The following is a 21996-nucleotide window of genomic DNA, read 5'->3' as shown; positions in this document are numbered from 1 at the left end:
GCATCTCTTCCTGAGTTGCTCAAGCTCTGGGGACTGCCTCTCTGCCCACAAGCACCTTGTATCTCTGCTCTTGCTTTTGGTAGTGGACACAGGAAAATGTTGTTTGCCTACCTGTCTCTTCCTTAAGGTCATGAGCTCCTGAAGGGCAAGAAAAAGCCTTTTAATAATCCCTATACCCAGCACAGAACCAACACATAATAGATAATAAATGTTTATTGAATAAATAATTGAGCAAGCATGCTAACTACACATCCTTACTCATATAAGGCCAGTCATTAATGGAGATTACAGCTAAGTATAAGAACTATAAAGAGTAAGGCTATTTCCCTTTCCCTATCTCTTCCTACTTCAACCACATCTCCTTTCCCCATTCATTATGGCCAGAAATTCCATTAAATGGGGACACCTTTAACTCTACAACTCTCTAAGATATAAAATGCAAATATTCCCACCAGAGAAGCAGTTCTTTGACATAAATTTATATTAAGTTGCAAATTAGTGATACTAACTACTCCCTCCAGTGCAGTTTACAGAGATAGGGGCGTTAGCAGAAAAAGAATATCTATTATCCCTGCAGGTTCCAGCCCTGCTTTGGCCATGGGCCAATAAAAATCCTAGAGCATCAGCCTGCCAGCAAATAGAGGCTAGAAAATTCTGCTGCTTCCACAAATACCATGCCTGGAGCAAGGATCCACCCTGAAGTTTCCCATGTGATCATCTGAACCAAATTCCTCAATGGAACACCTATCCTAGGAAGCCCAGCTGCTGAATTAGCTTCTAGCTTCAGAGCTGCAGATATCTGCGTCCCCTCATGGAAGAGAGAGCCTATCCCTGAATCCCAGCCAGCAATGAAGAACCCTGGCCTTTTTGCCCACTACTGTCCTGAGGGAAGACGCTGCTTTCCCAGGATTCTTCTTAGGGAGGCCTTTCACCCAAATCTGCCCTGAGAACCCTGGGGCCCCAAGGTGGTGATATCTTCATTATTTGATTAGGAACTCCTTGGCCATTCACCTCTGCCTAAACAGGAACCTGACTTTGGCCTGTCATTCTCAAATTTGGCCTTGGAGCACCCTCACATCTCCTCCTGCCCTGGTCACTGTACTCTAACCTTTGCCATCCTGGCTTGGTGCCAGTTTGCTCCTTCCTCCCCCACAGTAGTCTCCGAATTTCTATCTGCCTGGTCACGTGGTATATGACTCTGAGAGGAAAAAAGGAGGGGGAGGGAATAGGAAAAGGAACTGCCAGAGACAACAAAGATAAAAACTTCCATCTGTCTCACTTGTTTTGCCTAGAGCCAGAACTGCTCAGTGGCACAGGTTTTAAATTCCACGCACTCGGACAGAATTTCCTCAAAAACATCTCTTAACTGCAGCTTCTCCGTCTTGTCTCAAGACCCTCTTGCCACCAGTGCCCACCAGGTTGAGACCAAATTCCCAGGACTAGCCAGTTCTGCTGGAGCTTGGGCATCAGCCAAGCTCACGTGCCAAAGCAAATAGAAGAGGGAAAGGGCACAGAATGGAAAGACCAAAGGGGCATTTCCCAGCTAAGACATCAGCACTGCTTTAAAAAAAAAAAAAAAAAAAAAAAGCTGTGTTTTTAAAATTCTGCTCAGGCAAAAATATAAATTCTTGAGAAGAAAATTTTCCTTCCATTTTTTGTTTTATTTTGCTATATTTGCAATATTAGATAGGTTTTATTTTTCCATTGCATATAAGAAAGGTTAATGTTTGCTATCAGTAAGATAGTTGTAAAACACAAGTGCTGAGAGAAATTAATACTACACTATATGTTAGATTAGTAAATGGAATGTTTTTCATTACATGCTTATTCATCATTTTAGATGGCTTAAAACATATTTCCTTTTCACAGAATAATTTCATCATGAGTAGAAATATCTCAGGATTACTTAACATCTAATTTAAGAGAGGGCAGTGTGTTAAAGTAGAAAAGAAACAAGACAGAATCAGAAGCTCTAAATTCTAGCCCTTCTAACAGTGGAACTTCAGATGAAGTCTCAAACTCCTCATCTGCAGGATGCAGTAATTGAACAGAGACTCTCCATCTTTTGTCGCTGTTGTCACATTTTTCCGTTCAGTAACTTGATGTGCTAAGAGTGTGGTCCAGTAAAAAAAAGGAAATGCACTTGGATTCAAAAGACTCAGCTACCTCTAACTTTCTTTATGACTTTGAGCGTTTACCCTCTCCTGTTTCCTCATCTGTAATAAAAAGGTAATGGAACATATGGTGTCTCAGGACATTCCCAGCTCTAAAATTTTATAACAAAGAAAAATGTCTACAGTGCATATGCTGCCTTCCTTTTGCATGTAAAACTTCATGTTTTGCTCCAAGTAGCCTGAGAAAAATAATAAAATGCTTCATAAAAAAATTTATGAAGCATTTCCCCTGTGTGCTGGAACATGCATGCACTCATCCACATGAACAGGGCACCTTTAGCTCCCAAGGAGAAAGCTGTCTTAAGAGCCTTTCTCGCTTCATCTTTCTTCTCCGTCTCCAAGACCATTCTCTGGAATCCAGCACAAACTTCATTATTACTAGGCTTCATCCTCATGACCTCTGTAGGCCTTGAAGCAAAGACAACCACACTCAAATCTAGTCTTTGCCTGCTGTTTTTAAGTATACTGCTTAAGTTAAAAAAAAAAAAAAGTGCCTTCTTAAAAGCTAAAAAAAAGCCATTTTTCGAACAGACAACATTTTCTTACATGAAAATGTGCTTAATCCAAAAATATTTTTGTGTTTACAATTTCTGGACTTTTGTTAAAATGCCCTAACTCATCAAGAAAAGTATCTTTGATTCAAAAGGAAGTCAGAGCTATAGTCACGGGTGGTTTACAGAACATTTGCTGGTAGTCTTTGCTTCATTTCAATATCTTGCCACGATTGGTTGTTGAGAGCTACAAATAAGGAAGTCTTCAATTTAGGGGATTTTTCAGTGGAAGTTCCCAGTTCAACACAAGGGAGAGCTCAGGTCAGTTTGGGCAGCATTGCTAGAGCCTGCAGATAAAGCTTCCAGACTCTGTAACTGACCACGTCTTTCAAGAGCACTAGTCTGTGAAGGAAGACTGATAACCTGGAGAAGAGGTAACCAAAATTTTAGTTGTTTCCTACCAATTCTCAGCCTAGCAAGGTAGCCTGCATGTCGTAGACTGAAGTGTTGCAGATTTGTTCTACTCTTGCTTCTGCAAAGTGAGTAATTTACGACATGATTCAATAATGTCTTTGTATTCATTGTCATAATTGGAAACTTGGCCCTTAAAAGATGGGGTCCCTAACCAAGACTCAAGATAATTTTTAAATACTGTGATCTTTTTACACTCTTCTCAACTTTTAAGATCAAATTTGTCTCTACTTGAAATGTTTTTTTTAAGTTTATATCTGGAATATATAAGCCTTCTCCAATGAGTGGTTTTTATAACATAATGTAAGACTTAAAAGATATGCGTTTGGCATAATTAAGTTGTATATAGCTTACTAGGTTGAACAGTAAACTAATACTTTAAATATTTGTACTTTTGGGGGACTGAATTTTTAAAAAATCAATTCTGGCCTGATCCAGGGTGTCCATTCAAAAATTAACTCAAGGTTACTATTTTTTCATCTCCTAAGAAACACGTGTAAATGAATATTTTTTTACAGCAAAATATTAACCTTACAAAAACCTTAACCTTTGCTATATTTACAATATTAGATAGGTTTTATTTTTCCATTGCATACAAGGAAGTTTAATGTTTGCTATCAGTAAGATAGTTGTAAAACACAAGTGCTGAAAGAAATTAATACTACACTATATGTTAGATTAGTAAATGGAATGTTTTTCATTACACACTTATTCATCATTTTAGATGGCTTAAAACATATTTCCTTACAGACAACATTGCATTTCCTATCTTAGAACATTTAAACTTTCACCATGGTAGTAATCCAGTCTTATTGGTACCAATTGGCCTTTATTTTCACAATCAAAAATGAATATTAAAGATTATGTAGTATTTTCTTAAGAATAATCCTAAGAAAAGTTGATAGTTTGGAAAGATTAAACAGCGAAAATCATTATCAACACCAATAGCTGCCGTTTATTGAATGTCTGCTGGAGAAAAACAGTCACAGGATCTTCCAGTTAGTAAGTGGCAGAGCAGAGCTCAAACCTGAATTCATATTGCTTCTTTTTCTTATGACTCTCTGTTACCACTGCTCTGCCCTCTTACAATATTGAAATCATATTTTGAGATGTCTTTTCCAAAGTGCAGAGTGATGGCGAGGGGGAAGGAAGATGACTTGGCCAGGGTCACAGAGCAGCCAAGTCATTCACAGAAGCTTGGAAGTCATTTCAAGGTCTCCCTTCTGCTCACTCTCCCACCCCATTCTCCTCATTCTTTCCAGGATGCACTTCTACCCATGCACAAGTGTACACATTAGTTTACTGCCATGCAGCGGGGGACATGGTTCTGTATACCGCGTCCAACCCGACCGAGGTTCCTGCAAGCAGGTAGTTAGGGCCCCAAAGCAACATCCAGTTATTTCTCTTAAACACTTGTGACAATGAAAGAGATGGCCACTGGAAAATTTAAAATCAATTTGTTAAATTCTGCCCCAAAAGTCCTAGTTGGAATTTCATGGAACTTACACATTAATTATGATCATCCTTACAGTAGAGAACCTTCCTTTCTGCACACATTTTTTTCTCTCCATGTATTAAGGCCTCGGAAAACACCATAGGTTCTTCATTTATTATAAAATGTATTTTATTTAATGTATTTTATTAATAATGTATTTATTATAAAATGTATTCCAATATATTTTATCTTCTTTGTGTATAGGGTTGGGGATGCTGTTTGGATAAGGACGTTCTTTCTACTGTATTTTCTAACTAATTACTGCTAGCATTTAGAAAAGTTCTTGGTTTCATATTTTTATCTTGTACCCAGCTATTATATTGATCCTCTATTTGTTCCAAATTGCTTTAGGTAATTCACATGGGATGCCTAGTTAAGAAAAATATAATTTTTTCTCCTCTTTTTTTTTCTTCTCACCAAAACTTTTAGAACAGTGTTTAATAACAGAGGAGATAGCAGCTGACCTTGTCTTGTTCTGATCTCAGTGGGAATTTCCCTAGTGGTTCACATTAAGAATGATGATGGCTGTTGGTTTGAGATAAATACATTTATCATAAAAACCAAATAACTACCAAATCTACTTCTCACTCTATTTTACAAAAGGTATATCAAGACTTCATGTTAACCTATATTCAATGTCTTTTTGGTATTATTAGAGATAACTGTAAGGTTTTTCTACTTAAGGGAGGTAGTGCTCTGCTGTTACACAATGCAGTTATTGCCTTATTTAAAAATTCTATGTTATCAAAAATCATGCTTCCATAATAAAGGTAGGTTTGTAATTATAAAGTATATTTAGTTATTGCTCTAGTTAAAATAATAAATTAGTTGATCAAAATGAACCAAACCAAACCTACACATTTCCTCATTCTCTCTTTAATCCACATGCAGAGATGCCTCTTCTCTATTATTTTGGCTTCACAATTCAGTTCACAACTCAAATTAACAGAAAAGAATGAAAACAATGTGGCGTAGCCAAGGAACCCTATCCAGGCAGAGCAACCAGATACTCAAACAAAGCAGCTGTTCCTACACTTTGTGCAAAAAAGCTTTCTCCCAATGATGACTGTGCTAGTTGCAAGCCACAATTATGTTATAACCAACAGCGATATGCAAAATGTGTGTCCAAATTAATCTTACACCAATTTATATTAAGAAAATATATGCTAAAAGAAATCTGTAATTTGTTAAGAACTTTTGCTTTCATTTTCACAAGTGATATTAATTTATATTTTTATTTTTTGATAAAAACACCAAAGTTTTCCATGTCCTAAAAAAGTTTAATGAGAGTTATCTGCTCCTTGAAAAGTTTAAAGAGCAAATCTTCACACTGTTTGTCCTCGGCACCCACTTTTGGAAGTAATTCTTTAAAAGCTTTCTAATATTTTCTACTGCTATTGATCTAGTTTGGTTGAATGTTATTTTTTCCACAGAGTAAACTCTGATGGTTTATAAATGATCCTTTTCATCAAATTTTTCAAAGGTATTAGCATACACAGCATTCTCTTGTATTTTTTCATCATCTCCCTAACTATGTAGATAATCTTTTTCACTACTAATTTTGTTCATTAATGTTTTCTCTCTTCTTTTTTTTTTTTTCCTGATTGGACATGTCAAAGAATTTGTCTCTTGGATTTAACATATTATGATTAGCTCTTTTTTAAAATAGTTTTTGCTTTTATCTCTATCAGTATTTTCTCTTTTTTGAGATTTATTTATTTATTTAAGGGGGAGTGGCAGAGGGAGAGGGAGAGAGAGAATCTCAAGCAGACTCCCCACTGAGCAGGGAGCCTGATGTGGGGCTTGAGCCTGAGATCATGACCTGAGCTAAAATTAAGAGTTGGAAGCTGAACCAACTGAGCCACCCAGGCGCCCCATCTTCATTAGTATTTTCTTAATGTCTCTTATTAGACTACAGTATTTTACTTTTTCTTTTTTCAATTTTTGAGTTAAATGCTTAGTTCATTGATTTTTATTCTTTCCTGTTTTTAATGCAAGTATTAAGGCTAAGAATTTCCTGAGCACCATTTTAACTACATCTTACAACTTTTTATAGGTTACTTTCACATCATCATTATTTTATGGTTTTAATTGTAGCTTTATTTCCTCTTTGATCCAAGAGTTATTTAGAACAACCAAGTTTTTTTCAGTTAATAGCCTTTGTTTACAACAGTTTTAGATTTAGAGAAAAATTGAGCAAACACAACAGAGAGTTTCCATATTATCACCCTGCCTCACCTCATCACATAGTTTCCCTTATTTCTAACATCTTACATTAGAATGGTACATGTGTTACAATTAAGGAACGAGTATTGATATGTTTTTATTAACTCAATCCAGAGTTTATTCAAATTTTCTTATTTCTTTGCCTTTTTAAAAAATTTAGGTAAAATTCATGTAACATAAAATTGAACATGATAAAATGAACAATTCAGTAGCGTTTAATTGCATTCACAGTGTCATGCAACCACAGCCTCTATCCAGTGTCAAAACACTTTTATTACCCCAAAAAGAAACCCTGGGCCCATTAAGCAGGTGCTCTGCCTTTCTTGCTCCCCTCAACCCCTGGCAACCGCCAATCTGTCTTTTGTCTTTATGGATGTATCTGTTCTGGCTATTGTATGTAAGTTAAATCATAGAATATGTGACTTTTTCTGACTGGTTTCTTTTACTTAACATAATGTTTTCAAGATTCATCCATGTTGTAGGATATATCCATACTTTATTCCTTTTATGGCCAAGCAATATTCGATTGTATGTATATACCACAATTTGTTTATCCATTCATCTATTGTTGAGTAGAATAGTTGGGCTATTTTCACTTTATGGCTATTGTAAATAGTTTTGCTATGACCATGTATTTATATGTATTTATTTGAATACCTGTTTTCAATTCTTCTTGGGAATATACCAAGCGGTAGAATAGTGGGTAATATGGTAATTCTGTTTGACTTCTTAAGGAAGAACCAAATAGTTTTCCAAAGTTGTCAAACCATTTTACATGCCCACCAGAAATGTGTGAGAGCTCTGATTTCTCCACATTCTTGCCAACTCTTGTTATTTTCCATTGTTGTTGTTGTTGTTATTATTATTATTGCTATCTTAGTGTATGTGAAGTGGTACCTCGTTGTGGTTTTGATTTACATTTCCCTAATGACTAACGATGTCAAGCATCTTTTCATGTGCGTGTTGGAGATGTGTATAGTCTCCTTGGAGAACTGTCTGTAAGTCCTTTAGCCATTTTTAAATTGGGTTGTTTGTCATTTTGCTGTTGAGCTTTAAGAGTTCCTTATATATTCTGGATTCTTAGAGTCTTATCAAATATATGATTTGCAAATATTCTCTCCCATTCTGTAAATTATCTTTTGATCATGTCTTTGATAACATCTTTCAATGCCCATTTTTTGTTAATTTTTATGAAGTCAAATTTATTTTTTATTTTCTTGTTGATGATTTTGGTATCATATCTAAGAATCTATTGCCAACTTTAAGGTCATAATGATTTACCTCTATGTTTTGATCTAAAAGTTTCATAGTTTTCGCTGTTATATTTGATCCATTTTGAGTTAATTTTTATATATAGTGTGAGGAAAAGAGTCCACCTCCTTCTTTTGATTATGGCTGTGAGTTGTCCTAACATCATTTGTTAAAGAGACTATTCTTTCTCCATTGAATAGCCTTGGTGCCCATGTCAAATATCAATTCACCAAATACATATGGGTTTATTCTTCACTCTCAATTATAGTTCCATTAATCATATGACTACCCATATGCTAATACCACACTGTTTTAGTTACAGGAGCTTTGTAGTAAGTTGTTAAATTGGAAAGTATGAGTCCTCCAATTTTTATTTTTCAGTATTCTCTTGGCTACTCAGGGCCCCTTGTAATTCCATCTGAATTTAAGGATCAACCTTTACATTTCTGACAAAAAAAAAAAATACCATTGGAATTTTGACATAGATTACATTAAATCTGTAGATCACTTTGAGAAGCCTTGTCATCTTAACAATATTAGTTCTTTTAATCCAAGAACACAGAACGTCTTTCCATTTATTTAGATATTTCTTCATTTCTTTCAGCAATGTTTTGTAGTTTTCAATGTACAAGTGTTTTACCTCTTTGGTTATATTTATTCCTAGATATCTTATTTTGGGGATGCTATTATAAATGGAATTATTTTCTTAATTTCTTTTTTGGATTTTTCATTAATGATGTATAGAAACACAACTGATTTTTGAGCATTGCCCTTGTATCCTGCAATTTTGCTAAACTCATTTATTAGCTCTACTATCTTTCTTGTAGATTCTTTGGGATTTTCTATATATAAGATAATGTCATCTGCAAATAGAAATATTTTTACTCTTGGTATGCCTGACTGGCTCAATTGGTAGAGCATGCAACTTGTGGTTGTGAGTTTGGGACCCATGTTGGGTGTACAGATTACTTAAAAATAAAATCTTGAAAAAAAATAAATGTTTTTTTTTTCTTTTTTTCTTTTTCTTTTTCTTAAGACTTATTTATTTATTTATTTGAGAGAGAGTGAGCACAGGGGAAAGAGGCAGAGGGAGAGGGAGAGAGAATTCAGGCAGACTCTGTGCTGAGTGTGGAGCCCCACACAGGGCTTGATCTCACGACCCTGAGATCACGACCTGAACTGAAACCAGGAGTCTGATGCTCCACCAACAGCGCCACTCATGCCCCTTTATTTTTACTTCTCTCTAATTTATATGCCTTTTATTTCTTTTTCTTGTTTAATCACTCTGGCTAAAACTTTCAGGACAGTGTTGCATAGTAGTGATGAAAGGATGCATCCTTGTCTGTTCCTGTTCTTAGGGGGAAATGTTCCAGTCTTTCACTATTGAGTTAGTTGTTAGCTGGAGGTTTTTCATAAATACTCTTTTTCACGTTGAGGAAGTTCCCTTCTATTCCAGGTTTCTAAGTCTTTTTTTTTTTTAATCATGAAAGGGTGTTAGATTTTGTGAAATGCCTTTTTTGCACTAATGGAGATCATCATGTGAGGTGTTTTTATTTTATTCCATAATGTGGTGCATTACACTGAATTTTTTTTTTTTTCTTTAACCACCCTTGCAGTCCAGGGATAAATCACACTTGGTCATGATGCATAATCTATTTAATATGCTGTTGGATTCTGTTTGCTAGCATTTTGCGGAATTTTAAATCTTTATTCATAAAGAATATTGGGGGTTTTTTTGTGTTTTTTTTAAGATTTATTTATTTATTTATTTATTTGACAGAGAGGGAGAGCACAAGCAGGGAGAGCAACAGGCAGAGGGAGAGGGAGAAGCAAGCTCACCAAGCAGGGAGCCCGTTGCAGGGCTCAATCCCTGGACCCTGGGACCGTGACCTGAGCCAAAGGCAGACACTTAATGACTGAGCCACCCAGGCACCCCAGAATATTGGTTTTTAATTTTCTTTTTTTCTGGTGTTTTTGTCTGGCTTTGATATCACAGTAATGCTGGCTTCATAAAATGAGTTAGGAACTATTCCCTCCACCTCTATTTTTTTGAGTTTGAGGAGGGTTGTGCTAAATCTTTTTTAAGTGTCTGATAGAATTCTCCAGTGAAACCATCTGGTTCTGGACTTTTCTTTGTTGGGAGGTTTCTGATTACTGATTCAATCTCTTTATTTGTTATAGGTCTGTTCAGATTTTCTGTTTCTTCTGTTTGAGTTTTCATTGTGTTTTTCTAGGAATTTCTACATCTCAACTACATTATCTTATTTGTTGGCCTATAATTCATAGTAGTCTCTTATAATCCATGTTATTTCTATTTGGTGGTGGCAATGTCCCCACTTTCATTTCTGGTTTTAGTTATTTATTATTCTCTTCCTTTTTTTCTTATAAGTATAGAAAAGTTTTGTCAATTTTGCAGATCTTCTCAAAGAACCAACTTAGACTTCATTGATTCTATTGCTTTTTTTTCCTATTTCATTTATCTCTGCTCTAATCTCTACTATTTCCTTCCTTCTGCTAGCTTTGGGTTTAGCTTGCTCTCCTTTTTCTAGTTCCTTGAAGTGTAAAGTTAGGTTATTGATTTCAGAGCTTTCTTCTTTTCTAATGTAGATGTTAACTACTATTAATTTCTCTCTGAGCACTGTTTTCACTCATCCTGTAAGGCTTGGTATGGTACAATTTTGTTTTCATTAATCTGTAATCAAAAGATTGATCAGTAGTTTAAGAATGTGTTGCTTAATTTGCACATATTTGAATTTTCCAGTTTTCTTTCTGTTATTGCTGTCTAGCTTCATTCATTTTGGTTGGAAAAGACACTTTGTATGACTTCATTCTTTTTAAATATATTGGGACTTTTTTGTGGCCTACCATTTGTTTATCCTGGAGAAGGTTCCATATCTACTTGAGAAGAACGTGTATTCTGCTGTTGTTGGGTGAAATGGTCTATATATGTATATTAGGTCTAGTTGATTTACACTATTATTGAAGTCCTCTCTCTTTCTTGATCTTCTATTTTTCTACCCATATTAAAAGTGGTGTAGTAAATTCTCCAACTGTTATTGTAGTACTGTCTATTTCTCCCTTCAATTCTATCAATATTTGCTTCATATATTTAGAGGATCTATTGTTTGATGTGTAAATGTGTATAATTGTTATATCTTTTTGATTAGTGACCCTTTTCAATATATAATGTCCTTTTTTGTCCCTTGTAACAGTTTTTGACTTGAAAGGTATTTTGTGTTAATATAACTACCCCATGTTTCTTTTGGTTACTGTCTGCATGGAAAATCTTTTTTCCAACATTTTACTTTCAAATTAGTTGTGTCTTTGGATCTAAAGTAAGTCTCTTGTAGTAAGCATATAGTTTGATCATGTTATATTATCCATTCTGCTAAGTTTTGCCTTTTGATTAGTGAGGTTAATTCATTTATATTTAAAGAAATTACTGATAAGGAAGGACTTACATCTGCCATTTTGCTATTTAATTTCTGTATGCTTTATACCATTTTTCTGTTCCTCACTTCTCACATTAGTGCCTTCTTCTGTGTTTAATTGATCCTTCGCTTTGTACTATTTTATTCCCTTCTCCTTTTATTTTATATATATATATATTTTAGATATTGTTTTAGTGCTTACTGTGGTAATTACAATTAGCAATTTAAATTTATAACTATCCAATTTGAATTAATACCAACTTAGCTTCAATAATATGCAAAAGCTTTATTCCTATATAGCTTAGTTCCTATAAACCAAAAATACAATTATGCTTGCTTTCATGTTCATCAATGTAATTGTCTTTGCCAAATTTTTTTCTTTGTAATCCTTTCAATTATTGTCTAGTAGACTTTTATCTAAGCCTAAAGGACTCCCTTTATCATTTCTCATAGGGTAAATAAGTCTACTAACACTGAACTCCTTCAGGTTTTGATTATCTCAGAGCATCTTAATTTTTCCTTCATTTTTGAAGAATAATTTTGCCAGATAGAGAATTCTTGGTTGACATCTATTTTTTTAGCATTTTAAATATGTCATCCCACTGCCTCCTAGACTCAATGATTTCAAAGTGAAAGTGGCTGTTAATCTCACTGAGGATCCCTTGTACATAATGAGTCACCTTGCTCTTACTACTTTCAAGATTCTTTCATCTGTGGCTCTCAACAATTTGGTTATAATGTGCTTTGGTATAGATCTCTTTGAGTTTATCTTACTGGAGTTCACTGAGTATAACATTTGGAATTTGACAAGAGAGAAAATGAGGAGAACCATTAGGAGGCTAGTATGGTACATAAGAATTGATGGTGGCTTGAACAAGGGGTGGCAATAGGGACAGAGAATGGCAATGAAGACAGTGTGTAACAACGAGGACAGAAAGTATATGCATGCAAGACATGTTGCAGAGGAGTACTCATGTGAATTACCTTATTGAGTGACTGATTAAATGTCAGGAAGTAAGAGTTTTATATTTTTGTTATATGGGGCAATGTTTTCTTTTCTTTCTTCCTCTATTAATGTGAAAATAAACATACAATTTTGAATTCTACTTGCAGTTACTTACCTTCACATTAAAAAAAACCCTAAAATAATATATGTCTAATTATCATAGTTAGAATGACATCCTGTCTATCATCTCCTTATTTCTACAAGTAGAAGATAAGAAAAATAGTAAATTAGAACTTTTCACTTCCTGCCACCTCTCTTCCACCCACTTGAGTTTTTATTGCTATAAACAGGAATTTTAGAATACATTATTATTAAATTATTTATTTATACGTGTACCTTATATCTTCAAAATTATTTTTAATAGCCTCATTATATTTGCTACAAATTTTCACTTAATCCAATAGTTATTTCCATATATTTACAAATATTTGTTTTATCTCAGAATTTTTCTTTTCCTTTTTTAAAAAAAATTGATTCCCTTCTTGACTAACTGAAGTGTATCTTCAACTATTTCAGGAAATGGGTAGTATATTTCTGAACCTTGAGGTATCAAAGAATATCTTTGTTTTCATTTCCTATGTGAATGATAACTTGGGTGGTTATAGACTTTGTAAGTTAAAACTCTCCCATGCATCTGTAGATGTTATTCTAATCAGCTTCTGAAGTTTAATGTTGAAGTCTATTTTTCTTTCTTTGCAAGTAATTAATTCTTTTCTTCCTTCCAATAATTCTTATTGAATTCTTTCCATACTTTAGATTTAAGAAAACTTCCCTTATCCTCTCAAGCCTGGACTCCAGTGTGTTTTCCAAGTACCCTATACTGACCACTATTGTAATATTATAATACTACATTGTGCAGTAATTGTCTGTTTCTCCTATGTATGTTACCCACAACAGACACTAAGTTCTTTTAAAGTAGGACTGTGTCTTGGTCATCTTTGCATCTCTAACTTTTAGCACATAGCAAGCACTCAAAAAATATTTGCTGAATAAATAAATAAATTGATAAATCATTTCATATCAAAATTTTTATCAAGATATGTCAAAGTTTTTGGTCTCTTTTCACTAATACGTTTCAAAACTTATTGAGTCCTTTTCATCTCCAATTGCTTTGGATATATCTTCTGATATATCTTTGGTTGCTATTTCTGTTCTATTTACTCTGATCTCTTCTTCAGGAAGAAGTTAGAGCAGTTTCTTTCCACTACCCATTTCATGGTCTTCGTCTATTTGTCCTTTCCATTGACATTTGAGAGAGTTTTTCAGGCTTTTACTCTAATCACTGATTTAATATTCTGCAGTATTGATTCCATCCTTGATTATGTTCAAATCATATTTTAATTTTGCCATTGCGTGTTTTATGTCCTTACAGCCTTAACTTATCCAACTTTATTTTTATTTCTCCCTGCCTCTTAACTAGGTCCTTCCTTTTCTTAGTCTAATATCTTGTCTAATATGACATCTCTTTTTTCACAGAAAATGCAAAGCAGATTTTTCCCATCTACTTATGCTTCTGGTAAACCATTTTCCAAAGTTCCATTGTCTCTGCATTTTGAGAACTCTGTTTTCTTCCTTTATGCAGTATAATCTTTTCAAAGGGATGCTTTGTCTTGTATTTTCTCATTCCAATCATTCTGTAGCCCTTACTAACCAGATGTATGGATTTTCCTTGGTTCTTCTCATTATCTGCCTGATTTCTATTAGTTCCTCAGCACAGATATGGAGCTGAGGGGCAAGTAGACATTAACAGATCACAGGGACATTTTTGGCCTGAAGCTGACATTTATTAATTTTTTTAAAGATTTTATTTATTTATTTGAGAGAGAGAGAGAATGAGAGATAGAAAGCACGAGAGGGAAGAGGATCAGAGGGAGAAGCAGACTCCCTGCTGAGCAGGAAGCCTGATACAGGACTCGATCTCGGGACTCCAGGATCATGACCTGAGCCGAAGGCAGTCGCTTAACCAACTGAGCCACCCAGGCGCCCTGACATTTATTAATTTTGTCACTATAGGTATTGACCTGAGGTGAGATCCCTTACCTTTATTGCCTAGTTATTTTAGGATGAAGAAGAGAATTCCTGGTTAATCAGAAATAATCATTGGTCTTTTCCTTGATGGGAACCATATATGAAAAATCAAAGTCTCAGAAATAGTCAAACCCATAGCTCTGTCTGCTCATCCCCTTTAATTATTGGCTTCACATATCCTTAAATATAGAGCATCACATTTATACACTTCCATTGGGATCGTATTGGTATACTCCAAACCACAGCTCAAAAAATAATAGAGAGAAGTACTAATGGGGAACATTGGGGCAAGGAGGTGTCAAATACTATGTACAGGTCACACATAGTAGTGGGGTTACTGCCCAATTCACTAGCAGGTGCCATGAGGCAGATCATTTTATTACTGTTCTTCAGGCCAGCAGATTTCCTCATTCTCAAGCAACAAAGGTTATGTCCATTTCAGCCCCACAGTTCTTGGAAATGATTGGAAATCCTGTCAAATTTTGTCACTAGGATGCTTGTTGGCAGGGTTACAGCTACTCTTTTGATGCTTTTTTTCTGACTTAGAAAAAGTCATTCCTTCGGGGAAGACTCAAGCCCAAGAGGGCAAATCTTGGCAAGTGACCACCCCTGTCAGCTAGGTGCTCTGTGTAGGGCAGAGCCTGCTCAGCCATACGTGCTGGATCTGGTCATCAATTCTTCCTTTCAGTGTTATTATGAGTTCTCACATTTTTCTGATTTTTTTATTACGTCTGAATTTAGAGTCTGAAACACAAACAGCTAGTCCAGATGTCATCCTAAATCGGAAGTCAACCAGATTCTATTAATAGTGATACTTCACATCAAAGATTTGATGGAGATCATTGATGCATACCTGACATTCCAAGTTGTAGTAAGTGTTTATACTGGCAGCATTCCTTGTCCCTAGATTTATATTCAGAATGCTCAATAAAATATTAAGCAGTTTTGAAAATAGAACCTAAAATATTTTTAATGAGCCCGCAGTTCTCATTTTCATCCCATTCTACCCCATAGTACTGCTTGCTAACCTAATGTATATTAATATGAGTAAAGGAAAATTGAAGTGAACTATGTCATTCTTTTAAAGGACTAATCCTCAAATAAATGTCTCAACTCAGTTCCTAACCTTAATAAAATATACTGTATGTCAGTTCTAAAAAATTCATCATCATTATAGAAAAAGGAAAATGTTTGACCTTATCTTAGCCTAAAATTCATCTATTTACCCCAGCATTCATGCATGTTTCACACACTGGAGAAATATGCAGCCATTTCTCTTTATGATTACAACATCATGGAATTGAAAGGAGAGAAAAATATATATTTAAGTAATGTGTATGTTTAATTTTTTTATACCTTATTCAAAGCTCTTAACACCTCCACATTCAAAATGCTTATGCATTTAGTTTTAGATTCTGGGTGTATTATTAAACACTATTTCAATTAGAAATCATCAAAGCAGCTCTTTCAATTTGCTCAAAAGTTGGGTGAGTTAGACTTCATTAAAATAAAAAAATTTCTGCTCTGCAAAAGACCCTGTCAAGAGAATGAAAAGACCAGCCACATACTGGAAGAAAAATATTTGCAAAAGATACATCTGATAAAGGACTGTTAGCCAAAATACACAAAGAACTCTTAAAATTCAACAAGAAGAAATCAAAGAACACAAATTTAAATGGGCCAAAGATCTTAACAGATATCTCACCAGAGAAGATGTACAGATAGATGGCAAATAACCATATGAGAAGATGCTCCACATCATATGTCATCAGGGAAGTGAAAATTAAAACAATGAGATATACTACATGCCTGTTATAATGGCCAAGATCTAGAACACTGACAACACCAAATGCTGGCAGGGATGTGGAGCAACAGGAAGCTCTCATTCATTGCTAGTGGGCATACAAAATGGTCCAGTCACTTTGGAAGACAGTTTGACAGCTTCTTTCCAAGCTAAACATACTAAATATATATATGCTCCAACAATCCTACCCCTTGGTATTTACCCAAAGGAGTTGAAAACTTATGTCCACACAAAAACCTGCACACTAATGTTATAGCAGCTCAATTTATAATCGCCAAAACCTGGAAGCAACCAAGACATCCCTTAGTAGGTTAATGGATAAATAAACTGTGGTACATCCAGACAATAGACTGTTATTCAGTGCTAAAAAAGAAACAAGCTACCAAGTCATGAAAAGACATGGAGGAAACTGAAATGTACATTACTAAGTGAAAGTAGTTAATCTGAAAAAGCTACATACTTTTTGATACCAACCATAGGACTTTCTGGAAAAGGCAAAACTATGGAGACAGTAAAAAGATGAATGGTTGACAGAGATTGGGGGTGGGAGGGATGAATAAGTGGAGCACAGAGGATTTTTGCGGCAGTGAAACTACTCTAGTATAGTATGATACTACAATGATGGATACATGTTATTATATATCTGTCCAGGATGAACCCTAAAGGAAACTATGGACTTTGGAAGACGATGTTATGTTGATGTAGATTCATCAGTTGTGACAAATATACCACTCTGGTGGGAGATGTTAATAATGGAAGAGATTTCTGCATGTTGGGATAGCGAGTATATGGGAAATCTCTGTACCTCCCATTCAATTTTGCTATAAACCTAAAACTGCTATAAAAAAAAATTCTTTAAAAAAACAGTGCTTTACGGCACTTGGGTGGCTCAGTTGGTTAAGCAACTGCCTTCGGCTCAGGTCATGATCCTGGAGTCCCGGGATCGAGTCCCACATCGGGCTCCCTGCTCAGCAGGGAGTCCCCTTCTCCCTCTGACCCTCCTCCCTCTCATGCTCTCTGTCTCATTCTGTCTCTCGCAAATAAATAAAATCTTTAAAAAAATTTTTAAAAAAAGAGAATGTCTCTTTAAAAAAAAACAGTGCTTTACTGTCATATTCAACTCAATTACTTATTATAAGAAACTGTTCAACTGATCACAATGTTATATATGAGAAGTTTCTGTTTGTTTAAACATTTTTTTGCAGTATGTTTTGGCTTTGACTTTTAAAAGTAAACCAATATTAAAAAGTGCACCGTAACTTGGTAGGTTTTTAAATCTTGGATTTACAGGCCTAAGGAAAGAAGTACAAACATCCATGGCTCAGAAGTGTAAGGAGGAAGTGTGGCAACCAGAACCTGAGCCTCCTGCTCTAACAGAGAAAAAATACAATCCCAGGAAGAGCAAGATGCTGGGCTCCCCTAAGAAGATAGCAGCTTCTAAGATATATGGGACCATATGACCAGAAAAAAGGGAGCTCAAGAATTCCAGACCTAGGCTTGAATCTTTCAGGATGAATAAAGAATCACTGGCTGAAGATTTAATCAGGCATGGATTGGCCAAGATCACCAGGACAAGAAAGTTCTCAACTTCAGAAATTTTGTCAAGTCTATGGATATAAACTATGTTCTAGAGCAGGCTGTGCCTGATAACAACATATAGTATTTGTGGTCCTTTTAATCCAGGCTATCAAACTATTACTTCGATGTCCTTAGTATGCTTGTGCTTGGTGAGGAGGTCTTTTTCAAACATTATCAACCCATGTCAGATATGTGCAAAAGTGGTGAGATTTTAAAAAATATTCTTAAGTTAAATAAATAAAATGGGAAGTTTCCTATTACTATGGAAGCTTCTGAGAGTGCTACATGCATTCAGCCAGACGCACTCAATGTGGGTAAGTCCTACCCTCAGTCCTCTCAGGAAGCTTGAACCTGTGCCATGGATTTGACTGCTATTTTCGTGCAAGGAATCGGAGGGAAAACCTTCGTGGTGGCAAGGAGCCAGCCTGATACGAGTGACTCTGGACAATATCTTTCGTTGGAAGAGCATTCTAAAATTTACCAGGTGCTTTTGCTTACATCATTGGATTGATCCTCACAACCATCCATCCAGTGAAGTAGGTTATCACTGTCTCCATTTGTCAGATAAAAAGTAAGGTTTGTTAGGTTAAGCAACTTGCCTGAGCCAGGAGGTATCAGAGCTAAAACTGAGAGTTCAAACACTTCTAGAGGTATCTGTCTAAACTTTCTGTCTTGAATATTCAAGCATGGCTAGGAAATGGAATAATGGAGAAGTCTTAATCCATGAGAATTTTTTGTGAAGGTCTACTTGTATCTAGCAACCATTCAACTTTAGCAAGTACATTTAGGGAAAGGTTATTACAACTAGGGAAAAACCAAATGGGTGTGCTTGTGTGTGAGTGTGAGAGAGAGAGTGTGTGTGTAGTGTTTTTGTTTCTCAGTGTGGACTTTAATCACCTTAATCACATTCACATGAGGATGAGACAAAAATGCAGGTTCCAGGCTTCACCCCAATTGCTCTGAACTCTAAGATCTCTAGGGGTGAACTGGTAAATCTACATCTTTAACAAGCATCTCAGATGATTCTTGTGTACGCTAACTCACATACAGGGTGATGTTAAACCTGGCTAGTTTCTGTTCAGTATAGTTTCTGTTCAGTAAAAATCTCGCCAAGGCCCTCAGGTGACCTTTAACCTGGACATTGTTGACTTTCGGCGCCTGTACTTTACCCTACGAGGCGCGGCGGGGCGGGGCTTGGATGGGCGGGCCTTGAATAGGCGGGGCGAGGATGGGTGGGACCGTTGGGGTCCGGCCTGCCCTGGCCGGGTGGAGGGTGAAGGGTTAAAAGCTCCGCGCGCAGGCGCTGCCCTCTGAACTGGAACGGAAAACAACTTCCGGTCGACTCACTCGGCCTGGCGCCGCGGATCCGGGTCGTGAGAGACAGGCGCGGAATCCCTGAACTGTGAGTAAGAAACTTCGCGAACGAGTTGGTCTGTCGGAACCCGTCGAGCACAACGGCGGGGAACTTGTGTGTGTGAGCGAGGGCGGTGCGCTGGCAGTACGGGTGCCGCAGGGAAAGAAGCCGAGGAGCTGCGGAGACGACTGCTTCTCAAAGTGGAGAGGGACGTAGTGCGAGAAAAACCACCCGGGTGTGCGTCCCCGAGCGGATCCGGGAGGGGCTTTCCGAGCCCACGACGTCAGCGGAGCAACGCTCTGCCCGCCGCGACGCTCTCTGGGGAGGGATCCAGCCCAACTGCGCGTCCACCGTTCGCGGTGACTTGACTTCTTTGCGGGGAAAGAGGGGAGGCAGGGCTTGCGATGTCAGGGTGAGACGTGGGCCCCGTCCCGAGTCCCAGACGCCCTTCGGGAAAAGGGTTGTCTTCCGCAAGCAGTACTATCGTGGTTATTCTTTCAAAAACTTTTAAGTAGGTCTTTCTGTTGTTCTTCCCAAGGTTGTTGCACAATTGTACTGCTTTCCTGTGGGGTGTCATCATAGCCGTGTCAATGAGAAGTGGGGTAACTTCCCCGAGGGTCACGGAGAGAATGGGTGGGGGAGGCGGAAAAAGCAAAAGCAAACCCCCGGAGAAACCCAGGCGTTAGGTAGGGTCTCAACTTCGGTGTAAACGGAGTAGCAACGAGTTACAGGTGTAAAAAGCTCTGCTTGTCAAGAAGTGAAGAAAGTAGGGGGAAGATATTCAAACCAAAGAGTAGTTGTATCTCCCTTGTTATACTGTAGCAATCAAAAATTGAACAGCCTTGCTATGTCAAGTGTCCTTTATTTCTCTGATGCTTTTGACAAGTTGTCCAAAGGGAGAAATAAATGGTAGTAACGGAAGTGAAGTGACCTGAAAATGAAGGAAAATAAAGTGATCTGCCTCCTTACCATAGTGGAATACACATTTCAAACGAGGGGTAGCAGAGAAGTAAGCACTGTATTCTGTTGAAAAATTATTTTTTCGTCGTTTGGGAGGAGAGGGAAACCCTAAAATGATACGACCATGTATAAAGCCAGCAATTTATAGAGAAAATGAAACTTTTCTCAGTTCTCTCCCCAGTCGTAATACTTCACAAGGCCTTCCACATCACTCTTACATGTGTATAAACATGTTATTTCGTTTCCTTGTGAAAGTGAGAGTATATATGCATCCCATTCTGTTACCTGCGTTTTCGGATAAAAAAAAATATATGGTGGAAATCTTGCCATAGCTCTACTTTATCCTAACGTCAGCATGGTATTCTTTGTCGGGATGTACCATAATGTAGTTAACCATCTCTTAACGTGATCTGCCCATATATTTTGCCCATTATTCTTCAGAATTATTTATCTATATTCTATTAGGGTGCAGATATATTAATTCTTTGTGAAATATATGGCAGATATTTTCAAGAACTGTCAGTCTTTTGGTTTGAAATACCCAGGCTTTTTATTACTTAAGGCAGTTTCCACTCAAAAAATTATTTTCCTGTATTGTCTATTCTTTTATAGTTTTTTATGCTTTATTCATTAAAATATCTGAAAATTATTTTTGTATATTATATAAAGTAGGGATTTAGCCATTTTTCCTGAAATCATTTGTTGAAATCATTTCTTCCTGACTAGAATACTACTGTATTATAATTTCCATGTATACATGGATCTTTTATCATTATTCTGTTGCTTTATTCTATTTGTCTATTCCTATACAAATACCAATCTGCTGATTATAGCATGTTTTAGTAGTTCATAAAGCAAGTGCTTCGTTTATCTTTTTCAAAATTTTCTTGAATATTACATTCTTTTTGAGGTAAAGTATAAATTGTTCATGTTTCACTAAAATAATCCTTTTGGGGGCGCCTGGTTGGCTCAGTCATTAAGCATCTGCCTTCTGCTCAGGTCATGGTCCCAGGGTCCTGGGATCGAGCCCTGCGTCAGGCTTCCTGCTCCTGCTTGTGTTCCCTCTCTCGCTGTGTATCTCTCTGTTAAATAAATGAGATCTTAAAAAAAAAAAAAAACTATTAAAATAATCCTTTTGGAAGTTTTAGCTATTATATTCACTAATATTTTGTGGCTGGTACCTAGATGAGTGATTCTATATCTGGCCAACTTTCTAAACTTATTTGTTTTAATAAATTGTTTCCCTTGAATTTTCTAGGAAAAATCATCTAAATATAATCTTATCTTTATACTTCTTTTCTTTTTTTGATTTAGTGAATTGCTGGCCTCTCCAGTGCAGTGATATGTAGTAACAGTGATTCTGGCCATCCATATGTTATTTCTTAGTTTGTGGATGTTTATACTGTGTCATTAAATAAGGGGTTTACTATTAATTTCCAATAAATTTTGTTTATCAAGGAAGTGTCTTTAATATTTCTAGCTTACTAGGATTTTTGCAGAGAATGGATTTTATTTTGTTTTTTATTTTATTTTAGAGAGAGAACGGGGAGGGGGGGAAAGAATCTCAAGCAGGCTTCATGCTCAGCTCAGAGCCTGAAATGGGGCTGGCTCTCACGACTCTGAGATCATGACCTGAGCTGAAATTAGGAGTCAGATGCTTAACCTACTGAGCCACCCACACGCCCCACAGAGAATGGATTTTAGGCCAAAGTTGTGTGTGTGTTTGT

The 21996-nt window shown here is 36.4% G+C and overlaps 1 protein-coding gene across 5 annotated transcripts in view; it reads left to right on the top strand.

Annotated features, from left to right (window-relative positions):
• The first annotated feature begins 2971 nt into the window (after nucleotides 1-2971).
• The window catches only part of TANK (TRAF family member associated NFKB activator), a 94200-nt gene continuing 75175 nt past the window's right edge, over nucleotides 2972-21996 (top strand). For 2 of the 5 annotated variants that reach the window (XM_028113128.2, XM_088021653.1), the window contains exon 1: nucleotides 19215-19357. The gene's annotated coding sequence lies outside the window, so the exon portion shown is untranslated. Of the gene's footprint in view, nucleotides 3100-3148; nucleotides 3205-19214; nucleotides 19358-21996 lie in introns of those variants that run through there. The other 3 variants (XM_028113129.2, XM_028113131.2, XM_028113132.2) reach the window with 3 other exon arrangements.

This window comes from Eumetopias jubatus, unplaced genomic scaffold (genome assembly GCF_037043125.1).
Source record: "Eumetopias jubatus isolate StellerSeaLion01/CBP00866 unplaced genomic scaffold, mEumJub1_p1.0 scaffold_3, whole genome shotgun sequence".
NCBI lineage: Eukaryota > Metazoa > Chordata > Mammalia > Carnivora > Otariidae > Eumetopias > Eumetopias jubatus.
Note: the sequence above shows the minus strand (reverse complement) of the source record. Positions and strands in the feature narration are given on the sequence as shown.